A 15,808-nucleotide genomic window follows, 5' to 3' on the forward strand; every position below is an offset into this window, starting at 1 on the left:
AGTATTCAAATTGATGCTAAAGGTACTAAATCTTCAAGTTATGTTACTTAAGCTTTTATGCAAAATATTGTCAAGTTAACTCCACCGATAAAGCATTGCATACTCCTTGGTGTCATATTATTTCTAGTTTATGACGGGTAAGTCTAGCTGAGTACATTCTCGTACTGAGGATTTATTCCCTCTTATTACAGATGACATGATGTATCATGGGTACTGTAAGAACTGCCTTCATCCTGCCATGGATGAGGACTAAACCATGTGGCATGGTGCTCCTAAGATATTCTCTCTATGCTTTTGCTGAAAATGACCGTGATACTGGCATGTATTTGAACTAAGTGTGATGTTGATGTCAAACTACTTTGCTTCCGCTATTTAAATTTGGTTTGTAATAACTATGTGAACTCCGATGTATGTGAGATATTTGTGAACTATTTACGAATTGTGATGTAACATGTGACTGGTTGTGTTGAATCATGTACAATCTTGATTTGTATGTTGGTTTATTTGAGATCATTCGTGATTTTATTGGACTACCGGATTTATATGAGTTCAAGTATAATAGTTTGATCGCTTCGATGATTGTTATTGTACTTGTGTTTTTATAAATTGGACGGTTATGTTACTGAGGTGACCCTATAAGGAGGGGCCCCTGTAAGGATGATGTGAAGCGCGCATGTATTGGTGTGTGGCTGACGATGACAGAGGTATTATATTGTTGCCAAAAAAAATTCTTAGTTCAAGTCCGGCTTGAAACATTAACTCTATTTATTTCCACACTAAAAACTCATAGCTGCCCACCAAAGTCTAGGACCGAATTAAACTAGCCCAATAGAGTTGTTTTTTACGGAACAACTAACCCAATAGAGTTGTTGTCACATTCATCAAAACAATTGTCTGATTGAACATTAAGTTTAGGTTGTCACAACTTTTTTAACTTGCTAGAGTAGTGAATCTTGGCACAACTATGACGTCTGATTTTCACGTCTCACCTTCGACACCGCCACAAAATGATGCGGCTACATGGGGCTCGAAACCGTATATAGATATAGATATAGATATAGATATAGATATAGATATGGATATAGATACAGATACAGATACAGATACGGATATGGATACATATATGGATACAGATACGGATACGGATATGGATATGGATACGGATACGGATACAGATGGACTAGCCGATTAGCGATTTAAAATGCAGTTGCAGCTCGCTACACGCTCAGCTTCCTCCCGCGTGCGCGAGTCCTCGGAATCAGCCCTTCCGCGGCCGGCCCCCGCTGCTACAAAGCGCGCCTTGCTCCGCCCCGGCAATGCAACTCCCCCGTCGTCGAGCACGCGGAGTCGAGGAGGGAGAGGGATGGCCTCACCAGCACCAGGAGCCCTGGAGGAGGAAGAGAAGGGGTTGGTTGGCCTGGAGGAGGAAGAGAAGGGGTTGGTTGGGCTGCACCGGCTTGTTCCGGTTCGCGGACGGCGCGGACGCGGTGCTCATGGCCGCGGGTGCCGCGGGTGCAGTCGCCAGCGGCGTGGCACAGCTGCTCATGACGCTCATCTTCGGCGAGGTCGTCAACGCCTTCGGCTCCGGCTCCCGCCACGACATCCTGCACCGCGTCTCCGGGGTACGCCTCGAATCTCCATCCCCATTTAACTGCAGCTCTTGTGTTGCCATTCCTAGTTTGGAGTTTGGAAGGGATTGACGAGTACTCCTAGAATGCTAAAGGCAAAGTGTGGGGGATATCTGTTGATGTACTTCGACCAGCTGTTCAACTATTCTGATGATCTGATCACACGGGTAGTGTTAGTTACTAGTAAGCACATGGCACTCCATAGTACTACGAAATAGGATTGCTACCGATTGTACCATTTGTTGATTATTTGCTGGATAACATCTTCCTACGATAAAAATAGATCGGTTTCATCCTCAGCTAAAATCTTTAACACTGCTGTTTCAGGTGTGCCTGAAGTTCGTCTATCTGGCCATTGGGTCATGGTTTGCTTGCTTCCTACGTGAGTATTAGTATTTCTTCAGTGGCTTATTGTGTCTATTTGGCCATTGGATCATGGTTTGCTTGCTTCCTACGTGAGTACTAGTATTTCCTTAGTTGTTTATTGTGTCTGTTTATGCTTTAGTCAGCCTTTATAGTGATGAATATTAGTTATTCAGTCACCCACTTAATCTTATTAACCTTCATAATGGAAAAGAATAAAGGACGGTTTTGCACCTAGCCCATGTGACCATATATACCAAGAATGAAATGAGCACAAGGAATGGGAACCAAATTTTCCTTCCATAAATAAGACACAATCATCTAACTATATTTTTTTTTGAGTGAAACAGGAGGGGAAGCCCCCTACTAGTCTTTTATTAAACTAAGCAAAAGTTTTACAAAGTCTAATCATGAGACAAAAAAGATCATACTAATTACACATAAGCCTCTAGCCATTGATCAATGTAAGGATGATAAATCATCTAACTATATGTTAATCATGTGTAAGTCTATTCATATGATGGTATGTCATTCATATTGCCATAAGTCCATAACTCTGAAACCAAGAAATCCCATAGTAACATTATCTTCTTTCAGAAAGGAGAAGCATTAACCAGGTGTAATAAACTACTTAGATCCATTTTCTGCAGCATAGATACTGCCAGGGGCATCTAAAGGTGTTACTGTTTTTCACGTTTTAAGGTACTGCTAGTTATAGATTAGCACTAAGGTGTTACTGTTTTCATTGTTTTATCAGAGGTTGCGTGTTGGATCATCACTGGAGAAAGACAAGCAGCTCACATACGGGGTCTCTATCTTGAAGCTCTATTGAGACAAGACATTGCATTTTTTGACAAGGAAATGACCACTGGACAATTGGTTGAGAGTATGTCCGGAGATACAATACTTATCCAGGATGCAATTGGTGAAAAGGTTGACCCATGTAAACTGTAAACACATCATTGTCAGCTTGTGAATTGTGATGCTGGTTCATATTAACTTTACTAAAGCTACAAAGCACATAGGCAGCATATTTGTATCTAATGATTTAAACTTATCTTCTGTGTTTCGAATTAAGGAGTACAAATTTTGCTTATATGCGAATATGTGATTGTAAATTGTTGTGATCTGATGTCTATTCTGGATAGTCAACTCAAATATTCGTTTCCATTCCAGGTTGGGAAGTTTATACAACTTACTGCCACATTTGTTGGAGGCTTGGTGATTGCTTTCTATAAAGGATGGCTTTTAGCTGCTGTTATGATGTCAAGTGTCCCTCCTATAGTAGTTGCTGGAGCAGCTATTTCATGGACTGTATCGAAACTGTCAAGCCAGGGTCAAGCTAAGTACAATGAAGCAGGCATTGTCGTTGAACAGACAATTGGAGCCATCAGAACAGTAGACCCTTGCTTAAATATTCTCTTTAATCCTTACTATTGGTTTAGATTCGTAACCAACTTCTTCTTGGGTTAATTTTTGAAAGGTTGCTTCCTTCAATGGTGAGAATCGGGCCATTGCATTATACAATAAGTATATTAGGAATGCATATGTATCTGCTGTCCAAGAAGGAACGGCTACTGGCCTGGGCTTTGGTTTCGTTATGCTTATTCTGTTCTGCACCCATGGCCTAACAGCATGGTATGGGGCAAAACTGATTATTGATAAAGGATATGAAGGAGGTCAGGTTGTAAGTGTCTGGATGGCATTCATGACAGGTGCAATGTAAGTCATCAATACTCATTGAACCTTGTTCTAAAATGTCTATGCATATATTTTCTTTCTTGATCAATTAATTCTTGTGCAAGGTGCATAGACACAATTCTATAATCCTCAACTACAATTTTCCAGTATTTTGAATTTGAATCCATTGATTACATGTAATGTGCTCTAGCCTTCCCAACATGAGGTATATTATTTGATCATACTCTAATTCATGTATAACATGACAGAATCATTTGGCATACATTTTCACAAACCATCTAAACGATTGGTTCAATCACTTTGTTCCAGAAGTGATTTCAATAACGGTTTTCCATTGCACTGACAGTATTTTGATTTATGGTGGAGGTGATATTACTATTCATTTTATCATGAAAATGAATATTCGTTTATGCATAATTGTTCTTCACATTTCTCCTTATCAGGTCATTAGGTGAGGCAACACCATGCGTGACTGCTTTTGCTTCTGGCCGGGCTGCTGGGCACAGAATGATGCAGATAATCCAAAGGAAGCCACAAATTGATTCCTAATGGAACAGATGGGATCGTGCTAGCAAACATGAAGGGTGATATAGAGCTAAGGGATGTATACTTTTCGTACCCATCTAGACGTGATCAATTGATATTTGATGGCTTCTCGTTGCATGTATTAAGTGGAAAAACAATGGCTATAGTGGGACAGAGTGGTAGTGGGAAGTCGACAGTGATTAATCTTGTGGAGAGATTCTATGACCCTCAGGCTGGTGAAGTTTCAATAGATGGTGTTAACATAAAAAGCCTGAGGCTTGGATGGCTAAGGGAAAATATCGGTCTTGTTAGTCAAGAACCACTGTTGTTTGCCACTAGTATTCGGGAGAACATTGTCTATGGGAAAGAAGATGCAACAGACGAGGAGATAATGGCTGCGACAAAGCTTGCTAATGCAGCAAATTTCATTGATAAGTTACCTAATGTATGTAGATTAAACTAAATTGTTTTATACTTGTGCAAAATTTCATCTATACTATAACTAACCGCAATTAATCGTGAACTTTGTTATTTCAGGGCCTAAACACAATGGTTGGTGAGCATGGAGCACAATTGTCTGGAGGGCAGAAACAAAGAATTGCAATCACAAGGGCAATACTGAAAAATCCCAAAATCTTGCTGCTTGATGAAGCAACAAGTGCACTAGATATGGAGTCTGAGAGAGTGGTTCAGGAGGCCCTTAATAGAATTATGCAAGGCAAGACCACGATCATAGTTGCCCATCGATTGAGCACTATAAAAGATGCTGACACTATATCAGTCATACATCGCGGAAAAGTAGTTGAACTTGGTCTGAACCTTGCATGCTTTCATTATGTTTATCTGATGATTCTGGAGTTTGATCTTGTCACCTTTAAATGTTAAACAGGCACACACACTGAACTACTTCAGGACCCCAATGGTGCATATTCCCAGCTTATCCAGCTGCAGGATATAACTGGAGAACCAGATGCATCTGATGTAGATTATCAAAGGTCTACTTCAGCTGTCAGAAATGTCGAGTCCTTGAACAACTCTAAGCATGCTCCATCTCTCAAGAGGTCAATAACTGGTGGCGCTTCATTAGGGAGTACCAGCGTGCACTCGATCACTAGTGCCAACATGATTGTCCTGGAGAGCACAGATACTGAACCACTGCCTAAAGTATCGGATGAAGGTGAAGAATGCAGGAAGGTTGCCCTCTCTCGTCTTATTTCTCTGAATAAACCTGAGATGCCAGTCCTTCTGTTAGGTACAGTGGCTGCAGTCATATCAGGTGTTATGTTTCCAATGTTAGGTTTGCTGATGTCCTGTTCCATCAATTCATTTTATGAGCCTCCTCATCAACTCCAGAAAGATTCACGGTTCTGGACATTGATGTATGTAGCATCAGGAGTTGCTTCGTTTATTATCCTGCCAGTGGAGAATTTCCTTTTTGGAGTAGCTGGTGGAAAATTGGTTGAACGCATTCGCTCGTTATCTTTTCAAAGCATTGTTTGTCAAGAAATCAGCTGGTTTGATAGGCCCTCAAATGCTAGGTCAGCCTCCAAATATTCTGCTATTCACCAGATTTCTGATGACAACTGCATTACATATTTTTTATGTCATTAATTTCTATGTCCAGTGGAAATGTTGGTGCAAGGCTGTCTGTCGATGCTTCAAATATACGACGTCTTGTAGGCGATTCATTAGCATTGATGGTTCGAAGCACTGTTACAGTTATTGCAGGATTTGTCATTGCAATGGTTGCAAATTGGAGGCTTGCCCTCGTTGCCACGGCAGTGCTTCCTTGGGGGGGTCTCCAGGGATTCCTCCAAATAAAGTTCTTGGAGGGATTCAGTGCAGATGCCAAGGTAGCATGCTGAATGCCATGCATCTCTGGTAAAAAAAAAGAATAATGTCATTTGGCTAATTGAACTTAGTTATTCTTTTTCCCTAAATGGTGGACTGCAGGCAATGTATGAAGAAGCAACTCAAGTGGCAAACGATGCTGTCAGTGGTATTCGAACTATTGCTTCTTTCTGTGCGGAGCGTAAGGTAATGAAGACTTACTATGGAAAATGCAAAGCTCCAGTGCAGCAGGGGACCCGTCAAGGCATTGTCAGTGGCTTGGCCTTTGGTGTATCATTCTTCCTAATGTATTCTACATATGCCCTTTGTTTCTACATTGGAGCGAAGTTTATTCTTGATGGCAAGGCCACGTTCACTGAAGTATTCAGAGTAAGCAAACTGTTCAGATTACTAAGCTTCAAGTTCGCTCGCATTATGCATAGCAAACTGCTGTATTCTTCTGCAGGTGTTCTTTGCTCTGCTCTTGGCAACTGCAGGCGTTTCACAGAGAAGTGTGTTAGGTTCAGATTATGCCAAGGCCAAAGCATCAACATCAACTATATTTGCACTCATTGATAGTAAATCAAAGATCGATCCTAGCAGCGATGACGGCATGGTCTTGATTGACGTCGCTGGTGAACTTGAGCTCCGCCAGATCTGTTTCTCATATCCATCCCGACCAGATATTCAAATATTCAGAGATCTCAACTTGAGAATACCATCCGGGAAGGTACGAAACCACTCAACATTTTCCTTCCTTTAATTTTACTGCAATAAGCACCACTACTACCAGTTATCAGCAGGCAGTTAACTTTGATGCTCTCTCGACAGACGGTTGCCCTCGTCGGCGAGAGCGGCTGCGGCAAATCCACCATCATCGCTCTCCTGGAGAGATTTTATGACCCTGATTCTGGCACGATCACATTGGACGGTGTGGACATCAAGGACCTCAAGGTGAGCTGGCTGCGGCGGCAGATGGGGCTGGTGAGCCAAGAGCCGATCCTGTTCAACGACACCATTCGCGCGAACATAGCCTACGGGAAAGAAGGCGAGGCGACGGAAGAAGAGATCACCGCCGCCGCGAAGGCCGCGAACGCGCACCGGTTCATTTCGGCGCTGCCGCAGGGCTACGGCACCGTGTCCGGCGAGAGGGGCGCCCAGCTGTCCGGCGGGCAGAAGCAGCGGGTGGCCATCGCGAGGGCCGTGCTGAGGGACCCGAGGATCCTGCTCCTGGACGAGGCGACGAGCGCGCTGGACGCCGAGTCGGAGCGCGCCGTCCAGGAGGCGCTGGACCGGGCCGCGGCCGGCAGGACGACGGTCGTGGTGGCGCACCGGCTGTCGACGATCAGGGGCGCCGACGTGATCGCCGTGCTGGGGAACGGCGAGGTCGTCGCCCAGGGCACGCACCAGCAGCTGATGGCGGCCAGGGACGGCGTGTACGCGTCGCTCGTGGAGCTCGGCATGAGGTCCGAGCGCGCCGGTGTCTCCTCGTCAGCATGACCTTCCCTCCGATGCCTGGGCTCACGTGTCAGACACCATTTGTACGTGACCGGTGTTCATGCTGGGAGTCTGTGTATCTTCCTCTTTTACCGAACAAACTGTATTGTGTCGGACACCATTTGATGCCAACTCAAGGGAGGCTAATGTTTTGTAGTAGTTTCACCAAAAAATTAGAGATGCCTGCCCTTGATCTAGTGTAGTTCCTCTAATCCTCTCTCAGCCAACGCTTGCTCTGGTGGTACCTTCAGCAGACAAGATCACTGCTGCAGGTCACTATGCGCTCGATCGGCGAGGCTATCTGTTGGTTTGATATGGATGCTAGGCGCCAACCTGGAGTTTGAGCCTTTGAGGCAGTACACCACACGTCCTTGCGTTGGGGAAGCGCTCAGGTTCTGACATGTGTCAGCAGACAGCAGGACGTTGCTCACTTGGCCCGCCAAACGGACAAACGGAAGGCGATCGAGCTGGTTGATACCCATGGCGCCTCAACCAGGATCCTGCGGTCAAGCAATCTTGCCATTTTGCACTTGGTTCGTCCTGCAGTCTGCAAGGTCGCAGTCATGGCAGCAGGCACCAGCAGACTGGGTGATGAACTTAGACGCGCCATGTGATAAACTTTTCTGGTAACAGAAATTTCATTACAGCCTCTGCGTCATTTACGTACTCAAACATTCATTGCTAGTACAATTTCTATTGTCTGGTAAAGTGGTAATGTCCCAACTAGAACCCTCCTTGCTCACAGAAACTTCACCAGAAGATGGCATGACAGTTGTTGTGGCGATGAAGACCAAGAACCCTCGGCTCGGATGAACCAGGTTTGGCAGCTGCTTTTCTCCTCAGGCTTCAGCCCACCGGACGATGCAGTCGAGAGCCTCAGGTCCTTAAGTCTGGTCGCTGGACTTTCGGAAAGAGTTGAATCCACCACCATCATTTGCTTGCACTGCGAGCCTGCGACATTTGGAAGGGGCGCCATGCTGAAGAGTTTCAGCAATCAGGAGGTGTATGTGCCCACGCATCCTTGGCAACACTCCACCATTACTGATGTCAGGCGGTCGGGCTTTGGGCTCACCGGGCTACCAGTGGACTGAAAAGTTGAAGAATGTCTTTTCCCCCCTCGAATACACGTGACAATGTGACATCTGCGTATGAATGTATCAGTATATTGAGAAAAAAAAATGAGTATAAGAAGACTCGTACACAAACCCATTAAGGGCTCGTTCGGTTACAGCTTTAGGAGGCCAGGAATCAATCCGGTAGTGAAAGCTTACATAAATTAAAGTAACAATCCGGCCAGGATTTCTTCTCAGGGCTCATTCCTGGTGAAACGAACGTGGCCTAAGGCATGATCTAGCAAATCCTTGTATGCATTATGAAAATGCCTATGCATTCGTTTAAACAAAGTTCAGGCCGGCATTTTGGCTGCCGTGGTTCCTTCTAAAACAGAAACTACGCTGGGTCACAGACCAAGTACAGATATATCATCGCAACAGACAGCAAAGCTGCACGACCAGGTCATGCCGTCGAACTCATCCGGTCGAATCTGAGCAAACTCAGCCAAATGTCCTAGTCACCTTATGATGCAAACACCTGCTAAATACAAGTGGTTGCTTTCTGTCAGAAGACCTCGTATCTTAGTTAATCACTTAATCATCACCATGATTCGGGCATGGACAGTTTATATCTTCATGATTAGTATTAAGCATAACTAATCTAACAGATTTAACACAAATGCTGACTGAAGCTAAGATAACAGCTGACGACATTATACAGATGCTTACAAGCAACTACGGTACATCCGAATGCTCCATAGTGGACTCAGCTCCTCTGTCAGTTTGGACGCCTGTATGCATCATTATCGTTCTTGTGAATGCAGTTAACAGCAAAGTAAGTTGCTTATAGAAAACCTAGAAAACGGCACTACAAAAGGCACTCTCCATAGAGCAACCGGAGCCATATGCAGCAGGGACAACCCGGTACTGGGCAGGCACGAAATGGCAGAAAAAAGCGTCCCCAAAGATTCCGCTGGTGATGTAGTGAATGGCGGGGAAAAGGAGGAGAGTGGCGAGAAGATGGTGGCAATGGCTAAGGTTCCGTTCCACAGTATGTTTAAGTACGCTGACAGAACGGACGTTCTGCTGATGCTGGTCGGCATGGTTGGGGCGCTGGGCAATGGCATGTCGATGGTGATCATGACAATCATCTTCGGGCAGATGATTGATGCCTTTGGGGGCGCCACCCCAGACACCATTGTTCCCCGAGTCAGCAAGGTATGGCTGTAACGGCCCTCTGCTAGCCATAGTCCGCGACTCTTATTATATAGAGGATTAGCCATTGATTACTTGTAAAATAGATGACAAATTTGATATCCGTGCACCTTCATGTCCTCAATTTTCTGTGTAAGTAACAATAATTGTTTACGCATAAAAAACGTGATGATAATTATAGTTCAGCTGCAGTATGTTATACAGAAGAATACTTGTTTTGTGATCTTCCTGGCTAGTTATTGCATGTACAATTGGCTAGCATTTTCTTTCAGGCAGCTCTGAACTTCATTTACTTGGCCATTGGAACGGGGTTCACTTCTTTCATTCGTAAGTATAACTGTTAAGCACAATTTTAAGTGGATAAATGGTTGTCAGTCTCCAGAAGATGATTCGTTAAAAGCTGAAAAGGATACTTCTCTCCCGACCAAGTCGTGTGAACATGCCACACTATCCTATTTGGCCATCTATAACATATATAATACGGGCAACTTTTGAGCTTGGAATCATATCTGAGCAATATTTTCGTGATAGTATAATACCTATGAATAGAAATCTGAGTATCAGATCGCCAGGTAGTACTTTTGTGGGTCTTTAAGAATTGGAATGCCGCTGAATCATTCTTAGTATCTTAAATAATGCTCAAATGCAAATACATGACCATAACACCAATGCTTACCAGAGATATCATGCTGGACAATGACTGGGGAGAGGCAGGCTACTCGTATTCGATCGTTGTATCTCAAGTCGGTCCTCAGACAGGATATGACATTCTTTGATGTAGAAATGACTACTGGACAGGTAGTCTCCAGCATATCTGCCGACATGACCTTAATTCAGGGTGCTATAGGTGAAAAGGTAAGCACATAAACCTTGCATCTTCAATGATTTAGATCTGATACAAAAGAACAAATAAGAAGGGCGGGCCTGATGCAAACGGTAGAGTCTTACCGCCTGTGACCGGAAGGTCCCGGGTTCGAGTCACGGTCTCCTCGCATTGCACAGGCGAGGGTAAGGCTTGCCACTGACACCCTTCCCCAGAACCCGCACAGAGCGGGAGCTCTCTGCACTGGGTACAAAAGAACAAATAAACTGATCAGCTGCTACCCCAGTGATGCTCCAACTAACCTTCCTAATATAATTGAGCATGCACTTTGCAGTATGTTGCAGTTTAATTTAGTTTTTTTTTTACACTCGCACATTCTTGATCTTTCGGTCTTTAGGTCGGCAAGTTTGTACAGCTTATTACAACTTTCTTCGGCGGGTTTGTGCTAGCGTTCATCAAAGGGTGGCTTCTAACTCTTGTTATGCTTTGTACTATCCCACCATTTGTTGCTGCTGCTGGAATTGTCGCAAAGATGCTATCCAAAATATCTAGCGAGGGCCTAGCATCATACAGTGATGCAGGTGATATTGTTGAACGAACAATTGGCTCCATAAGAACGGTAGGCCCTATGCTATCTTGATCATGCAACAGATAATAAGTTTGTGACTGACTTGTAATCATAGTAAATAACAGGTGGCTTCCTTCAATGGTGAAAAGAAAGCCATTACCCTGTACAACAATTTCATAAAGAAGGCATACAAAGGCGCAGTCAAGGAAGGGGCTGTCCAAGGCTTTGGAATGGGTTTACTTTCATTAATATATTTTTCCGCCTTTGGACTGCTTATATGGTATGGCAGCAAGTTAAGCCTCACTAAAGGATATAGCGGAGGAGATATCCTAACTGTAATGTTTGCAATCATGATAGGTGCAAGGTGAGCACTGATGCTGAAAATGTCCTTCTCTAATAGTAAAATTCAACAAATAGCGTGCCTTGTTCTAGCATTTTACCCGTAAGAAGTTTATATTAACGGTATCTGCTTTTGATCCGTGTTCTAGTACTTTATCACAACAAAATACATCACATCTGTCTGCTAACATGAATTTTTTTAACTGTTTGGGACAGAAATTTAGGTGATGCAACCCCCTGCATAGCTTCCTTTGAGGAAGGAAGAGTTGCGGCTTACAGATTGTTCAAAACAATCAAGAGGAGACCTGAAATTGACTATGGGGATAGCACTGGCATTGTGTTAGAGGACATCAAGGGTGAAGTAGAACTGAAGGATGTGTTCTTCAGCTACCCAAGCAGGCCAGATCAACTGATATTTAATGGATTTTCAGTGCATGCATCAAGTGGCACAACAATGGCCATAGTCGGGGAGAGTGGGAGTGGGAAGTCAACTGTGATCAATCTGGTTGAGAGATTTTATGATCCACAGGCTGGAGAAGTTTTAATTGATGGGATGAACATCAAAGGTTTCAAGCTAGAATGGATAAGGGGGAAGATTGGCCTTGTTAACCAGGAACCACTGCTTTTTATGACGTCCATCAGGGAGAATATTACCTATGGAAAAGAGGATGCAACCCTTGAAGAAATCAAGACAGCAGCTGAGCTCGCAAATGCAGCAAGATTCATTGAGAACTTGCCTGATGTACTTACATGAACATGATCTGCACAATAATAATTCACGGTCATGTATAAAACTATAAGACTGATCATGTATTTATATGATTTCAGGGTTATGACACAACAGTTGGACAACGGGGTGCACAGCTTTCTGGGGGACAGAAGCAGAGGATTGCGATCGCGAGAGCCATCCTTAAAAACCCAAAAATTCTTTTGCTTGATGAAGCAACTAGCGCATTGGATTTGGAGTCTGAAAGGATAGTCCAAGATGCATTAAATAGGATCATGGTGGGGAGAACCACACTTGTTGTGGCGCACCGTTTGAGCACTGTAAGAAATGCTCACTGCATCTCAGTTGTTTCTAAAGGAAAACTAGTAGAACAAGGTAATTGCCTCTTGAGCACATTCTTTAGCTTCCTTTTGTGCAAAAAGGTTCAGAGAAAGATTATTCATTTATACCTATAAATGCAGGACACCATGATGAATTAGTAAAGGATCCTAATGGAGCATACTCTCAGCTTATACGGCTGCAAGAGAAACAACAAGAAAATGGCCGCATGTCAGATGCTAGATTATCAGGCTCAGCATCTAAAAGGAGTGTGTCACTCAGACGATCAATAAGTAGAAGTTCAGCAGGGAGCAGCCGTCATTCTTTAAGCCTCCCCTTAGGCGTTCCTGGGCCCACTGAGCTACTGGAGTATAACTTTGGACAAGGTGCCAGACAAATTGAAAACATTGATGACAAGGTACCAAATAAAGCACCAATGGGACGCCTAATTAACCTAAACAAACCAGAGGCTGCAGTTCTTCTGTTTGGGTCTATTGCAGCAGCAATTGACGGAGCTGTCTTTCCAACACTTGGTTTAGCAATGGCTAGTGCTTCCAAAATATTTTACGAATCACCAGACCAGCAGCGCAAAGATTCTATCCTTTGGGCATTGCTGTGTGTTGGCCTCGGTGCAACTGCTATGATATCAAGATAGTAAATAGCTTTCTTTTTGCAATAGCTGGTGGGAAGCTTATAGAACGAATCCGCGCTTTGACATTCCAAAGCATAGTGCACCAAGAAGTTGCTTGGTTTGACTATCCTGAAAATTCCAGGTAAGTAATGTATATTTTAATCTATTCACGGGACCAAACAATCAATATACTGACGGTCATTTGCATTATTAACAGTGGGGCGCTTAATGGAAGGCTATGTATTGATGCACTTAATGTAAGACGTCTAGTGGGAGATAACTTGGCCTTACTGGTCCAAAGTACTGCAACACTTATTTGTGGAATAGTGATTGCAATGGTCGCGGACTGGAAGCTTTCATTGGTAATCTTATTCGTAATTCCTTTAGTGGGTCTCCAAGGTTATGCTCAAGTGAAATTCCTACAGGGGTTCAGTCAAGATGCTAAGGTGAGCTATAAATTAGACTTCTAGACTTTCCTTCTCATGTTCCATCCTTCCAGCTACAAATATGCCAATCATGAAATGTTATACTGTTATGTTGTTCCCAATAAACCATAAATTATTATTTCCACAAGCTGAAACTTAGATTTGATAGATCCTTCATGCTTGGCAAAAGGAAGACAAGTAATCATAATTAACAGTAATCACTGAATTAAATGTTGTCAATAATGCTTAGTTTTTCTATTGGATGTGGTCATGTGGATGACACTTATGTTATTTTTCTTCCCTTCTCTGATTTTTACTATCGCATCTGGTATGTGCTTGTAGATAATGTATGAGGAAGCAAGTCAAGTTGCAACTGAAGCAGTTGGTAGCATCAGAACAGTAGCATCATTTTGTGCCGAGAAGAGAGTGATGGACAAATACAATCAGAGATGCCAAGCTTCTAGGGATCAGGGAATTCGAACTGGAATAGTTGGAGGCCTTGGTTTTGCTTTCTCATATATGATGCTATATGCCAATGCCGCTCTTTGTTACTATGTTGGTGCAAAGTTTGTTAGTCAGGGCAAATCCACTTTTGGTGATGTCTTAAAGGTAAGTAATAATCATTGTATTTTTTACCTTTTTGGTGAATATATTATTTGATATGTATGTTTTGTTGGAATGCAGGCTTATTTTGCTTTAGTTATGGCCATGATTGGAGCATCACAAACAAGTGCTATGGCTTCAGACTCAGCCAAGGCAAATGATTCTGCTATTTCCATATTCTCAATATTAGATAGAAAATCTTTAATTGATTCCAGCAGTGAAGAAGGTTCCACCTTGGAGAATGTCAAGGGTGACATTGATTTTAAGCATGTCAGCTTCAAATACCCATCCCGTCCCAATGTTCAAATTTTCACTGACTTCACCTTAACCATTCCCTCTGGAAAGGTCAAAACTATACCAGAAATCTAATTTGTCAATCTTCTCTCAGTTGTTATGAGGACTTAATTTTTTATGCCATCATTTTTCTGAGGTCTTACACAGAACCCTTTTATTGCAGACAGTTGCACTTGTTGGTCAAAGCGGTAGTGGAAAGTCCACAGTCATATCTTTGTTAGAGCGCTTCTATGAACCTGACAATGGTGCGATTTTATTAGATAGAGTGGAAATTAGTAGCCTAAAGGTCAGCTGGTTGAGGGACCAGATGGGATTGGTAAGCCAAGAACCAGTGCTTTTCAGTGGAACAATCCGTGACAATATAGCTCACGGAAAGCATGAAGAGGTAACAGAAGAAGAGATTGCCGCAGCAGCTAGAGCAGCCAATGCCCATGAATTCATCTCAAGCATGCCACAGGGGTACAATACAACTGTTGGAGAGAGAGGAACACAACTGTCAGGTGGTCAAAAACAGCGAATAGCTATCGCGAGGGCAATCTTGAAGGACCCAAGGATACTTCTTCTGGACGAGGCAACAAGCGCATTAGATGCTGAATCAGAGAGCATCGTGCAGGACGCATTAAATCATGCTATGGTTGGCAGGACAACTGTCATTGTGGCACACCGCCTCTCAACAATCCAAGGAGCCGATATGATTGCAGTCCTAAAGGATGGCACAATTGTGGAAAAAGGAAGACATGAGACGCTGATGGGCATTGCTGGTGGAGCCTATGCTTCACTTGTGGAACTTCGCACCATGTAATATAATACTCCCTCCATACTCAAAAATAAAGTCGTTTTGGACAGCGACACGGTCTCCAAAGTATTACTTTGACTCCTTGTTTTTATAAAAATATTTATCAAAAAGTGATATATGTATATTTTTATGAAAGTATTTTTCAAGACAAATCTATTTATATGGCTTTCACATTTCCAAACTCAACAACTTAAAAGTTATTCATGATTTATATTCCCAATGTTTGACCCAAGCCTTGTCCAAAACGACTTTATTTTTTAGTACGGAGGGAGTATACAGTTCTGAGCTAAGTAATTGATGGCAATTCTCTTATCAAGATTTAACAGTTTATGAAATAATTTTTGGTTACCACCTATAAGTTTGCTAGGGGTAGGGTAGGGTACCCATTGCAGTTTTGCACAGTGTTCCCAATCCTGTATTTAAGTTATCAAAGAGCCAAGTGTTGAGTACTACAATGATCAATACTATCTAGA

The 15,808-nt window shown here is 43.1% G+C and overlaps 1 long non-coding RNA gene and 2 pseudogenes across 1 annotated transcript; 2 read left to right on the plus strand and 1 right to left on the minus strand.

Annotated features, from left to right (window-relative positions):
- Positions 1 to 1,230: 1,230 nt before the first annotated feature.
- Positions 1,231 to 7,591, plus strand: LOC136517339 (ABC transporter B family member 11-like; annotated as a pseudogene).
- A 960-nt stretch (positions 7,592 to 8,551) lies between these two features.
- On the minus strand, positions 8,552 to 12,788 carry LOC136517341 (uncharacterized). The gene is made up of 5 exons (XR_010774261.1): positions 12,718 to 12,788; positions 12,196 to 12,302; positions 10,760 to 10,877; positions 10,488 to 10,625; positions 8,552 to 8,686 (listed from the first exon to the last, which is right to left on the minus strand). It is a non-coding gene; the product is annotated as an uncharacterized lncRNA (long non-coding RNA).
- On the plus strand, positions 9,149 to 15,589 carry LOC136517340 (ABC transporter B family member 9-like; annotated as a pseudogene).
- Positions 15,590 to 15,808: the final 219 nt, after the last annotated feature.

The sequence above is a fragment of the Miscanthus floridulus genome, chromosome 17 (assembly GCF_019320115.1).
Source record: "Miscanthus floridulus cultivar M001 chromosome 17, ASM1932011v1, whole genome shotgun sequence".
Classification (NCBI taxonomy): domain Eukaryota; kingdom Viridiplantae; phylum Streptophyta; class Magnoliopsida; order Poales; family Poaceae; genus Miscanthus; species Miscanthus floridulus.